Genomic DNA, 5,200 nt, shown 5'->3' on the forward strand with positions numbered 1-5,200 from the left:
TTTGAAGTTGTTTAAATCACGATCATATTCCAAATTTCGCTGAACGCGTTTAACATTTTGCCATTCACGAGCAGTCAGCCATATGAAAAGGGGAGGAGTTAACTTCCAAACGGAATAAACGGCTCGAACGACAAGCTTCCAAACGGCATTTCACAGACGCGTTTAGTAGCTTGTCATATAACAATAGTAAACGTGTTTAACCCGTTTCTGTCGTTGGGGATAATTTGTAGATCGCGCCTTAATTGTTCATCTTACTATAAGAGTTTTAGCCATACTGGTACAGTATTGTTACATTTTAAGATTACCGTAGTTTCTTGTGTATAAGTCCACATTGGGTCTACCCCCCTATGCCTAATATTACCAGCTATTCCTCAGGCTTTGAATATAGGCATGCAGTGCTGATAAACTGCGCCAGTAGTACAGCTCGCCCTCCAACATCGAGTCTGCTAGTATCGCCCTCTACCATCTTATCACTTGTTGCTGTTGGTCACCTTGTTGGGAACAGTTAATAAACACATTTGTTTTGCCATATTATTCTAGCAGTAGTGTCTGTCTGTGGTCTGACTCGTTCTATCCTCCTCCAACCTTGGCATGGTGGCATCAGCTGGATATGAATTCACTCCACACGTTACCTAGATATCCAAAAATTTAGGCCAAAGTTTAGGTTAGGCTCGTTATCTATTTCAGTAGTCTGGCTAGTTCTGGTCGAAGCGTATAGACAGTTGTTGTAAACGTACAGCTGGAAACGCTACCTAGTTTATTAACGCTTTGGATCGAGCTCTGAAACAGTGGAGCTTTACCAATCAGTCGCTTTCATTTGGATTGAGGTAAAGCCCACCCGCCAAAATTGGTTTAATTTTGTTTTTTCAGGAACAGTGGGTGATATGATGCTTGATAATTTTCCTTTAAATAAGATTATTTATTATTGATCATTGAAAACATGTGGTACGTCTTTCCTTCTGCTGTAGGAATATGAATGTGGGTATAGAGAGTAAGATTCTCACTTGTATTCTAAGGTTGTATTTACGAACTTTCAATGAAACCGGATAAGTCAAAAATGACATAATGCCCAGAGGGTAGGTCATTAGATCGCTCGTTTACGAACCCCAAGTTATTAGGATACGGACAGTAAGGTATACAGTAGGTCTTTCATGTAAACAAAACAAACACTTCACCGCTTAGCCTTCCTCAGCCCAATAAGGCAATTCAACAACGAATTACCTCGCCTTACCTACACTCGAACTCCAACCAATTCTAAAAAAAAACCCAGGCCCTTAGAATCTAGAGCCTAGCCAACTGGGAAAATTACAAAAAAACAAAGAAAAGAAAATAGCCTACGGACTTACTACTACTCTACAGTTCCACTGGTGGTCAGAGTTCATCATCTCAAAATACGGCCATTCTGTTGGGGGGGGGGGTTCCTGACTTCCCGTTGGAGTCCTTTTCCTGGGTGTATTTTTTTGCGCAGGTTCTTGCATTTGGTATTCTATCTGTGCGTGCGTAAAGTTATAACCCATTTCCCGCATCTTCTGTGCGATTTCTTTATAAACGGCATTGTTCCGTCGGGTTCCATCAAAACCATCTTGTATGGATGTCATTCTCCATATGCTAATTAACGTTTGGGTTGCTTCGTCAGTCCACCCACTCTGTTCAGCTGCAGCCATTGTATATAGGGGTATATAGTTGTAAAAATAAACTTAATATTTCGGCTTAAGGAGTGAGGACTACTCTAGCGATGTCACTGGACGAAGGCATGGATGAAAAGAAATTGCAGACTCAGTGCTTAATCTGAATAGATTTCTCATAAAAGTAAGGTCAGTTGACACCATGCTGTGGGCTATTGCGCCCGAGGCAGTCTCCAACCCTCCAAACTTATCCGGAAAGGATAAGCCCGGAAAGTCCAGATGTTTTAGTAATTATAGCTAGTTGAGGAATGATTAATTATCACCTCAGGCTTGAGTTATCCGGTTTTCGAAAGTTCGTAAACTGGCCCTAATACTAGAAACAAAAATATGTTTAAACACTTTGTAATTCCATGTCACTTAATTAAGGACTTATAACTGTTACCAAGATAGGAAACTAGCTGGTTTAAGCATGGACCTATTTAAGCTGTCTAACTTGAATAACTAATTTCACTTGGCATGCAAATCAATCATACTTACACACTTAAAAACAAAACTAGTGCATTAAAATTATTCATATACTTACTGCTTACCTATATAAAATTACAATGTATTGCTCGCACACGCCAATATTTTTCATTTTAATATGCCTTTTCCACAAATCGGTAGACATCTTGAAGCATGGAGGTATCTGAAGTGATGACAAACAACCTATCATTAGGTGTACAAGTCCTTTACAGTTTTATACCCCACTTTTATTATGCATGCTCATTTGTTGATGAATAAAGTATATTGAAACTGAAAGTGTCTGCAAGTCCAGTGGTGTAGCTAAGGGCAGTGCAGCCAGTGCAAAACACTGGGGCACAGGCTATATTATAGACCCATTCATAATAGACCTAAAAATAATAATTTAAAATAAAAGAAGTAAAAGAAGCAATTCTTACGATGAATTTTCTGAAAACTTTAGGGATTATTCTATGATATCAAAGGGCCCAGCAATTAATCTTGCATTGGGGACCTTTCGCACTTGGCTATGCCGCTGCTAAAGTCTGTCCACTTAAGTTCAGTGAGTAGTGAGATGGCAAGGAGACACCTAGATTTTTGTTATGACTAAAACACACTCCACCTCCTATAGCCATCTTAAAACTACAGAGCTACATCCTAATGAGCCACCTAACTGATGATAATGAAATAGTGAATACATCATTTCCTTTAGTGTAAGCAGCAATCAAGAACATGGATATGAAGAAGCTTATGTTACCCTTGACTTAAACTACATTTTGGTGGTTGGGAGAGCTAACAACCAGAGGTGGCGCCAGCGGGGCCCCCGGGGCCAGGGCCTCCCCTCTGTCGGGGTGAAAACCAAAATTCGTCAGGGAGAAGAAAAAACAATGTATCTTGTACATATTAGTATATACTCTAAAATCAATTAAATAAGCCTTTGAAACCCTAAATTTTCACATTTTTCAGGGGCCCCTGGTACACTTTCGAGATTTTGAGTGCTGCCCAACCATTTTTTTCTATCGGGGACACTGGGCCCCCTTGTCGGAGACATCGGACCTGGCTTCGGGCAAATCCTGGCGCCACCCGTCGCTTTCCTATCCCAGGGTCCTGGGTTCAAATCCTTCGATGGCACAGCCTTTTCTCACGACGAAAACACTCAACTTCATAAGCCTCATAATGAGACTTCGCTGATAAAAGCATCATAATATTTCATATGTTCAAGAGGGCCCTTATTGATCTGGAATACACTGGAAGGTCACCTCTATAAATAAACAAAATACTGAAAAATGTTCAGTGTATGAAGATAAGGATGATACCATGTCTCCTACCGTATATTCCGGTGTATAAGCAGCAAATTTTATATGCGATTTTCCCCCCGAAGTTTGGGGTGCGGCCTATACACCGGTCATTAACCTACTCCCAAAAAAGTTCAGATCCCAGCCGCGGCGAAAATCAGGCGCCGTCTGTCTAGGTTAGGCCTATGCTAGCTCAATTAATTAGCCTAGCCTAGGACCCGTTTGTAGCCCTAGTATTTGTAATTATACTCACTACAGTGCTGTACTAGGATTCCTATTACATTTTCTACGACATTCAAGCAATAGTTTGAGTTGCCTAAATAATTATTTTCATAATTAAATTCACTTATAAACAATTTTGAAACAGGCTGTTTCTGTTCAAAAACGCTTCGCTCAAAACAATAACAAACTACTTTTCGGGAGTTCGGTCCTGGAGGTCACGTGAGCAGCTTCATTTTCGATGTCGCAACAAAACACATGTGGGCTGCTGGTGAAACTTGTAGCTCGACGTCTCCCGGTGGCTTGTACCGTTATAGAGAGAATATTGATACCGCTATAATTTTAGAATTAAAACTTGTGAAATTAATTTATGCTATAGAAACACGAGTTTTCTTGAAGTTGTAATAAGTATTTTACTGGAATTTAACTGTAGAAAGGCATACATCATCTGGGCATGCGTGTTTATAAAACATGGTGCGTGATAGTGCATGCTTCGCACAGTGGGCTGTGAGTAGTAATAACTTAGGCCTAGAATTACCAATATTTTTAACCTAATACCGACTGTTATTAGTCAACATAATAATAGAATGATTGTTTAAAATAGATAAATATACTCAATAAGTGTTTTATCTAACTTAAACTAAACTGATGTTGAAAATTTAACGTAGCACGACTGTATAGCAAAAAATGGGGATTTCTCTAGGGTTGCCTAGAGCAAGAATACGTTGCTAACATGGCGGTAGCCAGCAGTTTACATGCATTTCCAGTTGTTTGTTGTTTAATAATCGGCCGAAAAAGACGAAATTTCTTTATGTGAACATTTATAAATAATATCAATGTTTCAAAATAATTAAAAACTTAACATTATAGGAACAGTTTGGAGCTTAAAAATAGGTGCGGCTTATACGCAGGTGACACAAAAAATCGTAATATTTCGTGTCCTAATTTGGGTGGGAGGGCGGCTTATACACAGGTGCAGCTTATACACCGGAATATACGGTATTTGTGTTTTGGTCAAGGTATACTTCTACAAATAAATCAACAGTAGATCTAGTTCCCCAAATCACACACTGCTGCACTCTCCACTGATTTTACCACCAACACCAACAATCGCAATAAGGCCAAGTAAAAAAAAATAATTGGTTAGCATCCTTTTGGTATCAAATTTCATGGTAGGGAGGGAGGTTTTTTTTTTTTTTTTTTTTTTCCCGTAGAAAATGAAAAACCAGCGTCGGAAGGAAAATTAGCAAAAAAAAGAAGAGGAAAACAACGGACGGCAAAATTGGATACAAGAAATCATGTAATTCATCTATATCAAGCAGATAAGCTTTGCCTATATGAATAACAGTCATATTGAAATCCCTATGAAGTTTTAAAACATGCAACATTGTATATGTTTACAGAACTGATGATATCGGTAACAGGTTTAAAGCATTCCATCCTAAGTGGCAATTGTAATTGCTGTTGGATGTGAAATTAAAAATAAAAATAACAACAGCAAAATAAGAAGATTGAAGTTTGTCATAGTCGTATAATAATTCATTGTCCATTCATAAACAG

The sequence above is a fragment of the Anneissia japonica genome, unplaced genomic scaffold, assembly GCF_011630105.1.
Source record: "Anneissia japonica isolate Jap-2015-1 unplaced genomic scaffold, ASM1163010v1 scaffold287597_len576451_cov177, whole genome shotgun sequence".
Lineage (NCBI taxonomy): Eukaryota > Metazoa > Echinodermata > Crinoidea > Comatulida > Comatulidae > Anneissia > Anneissia japonica.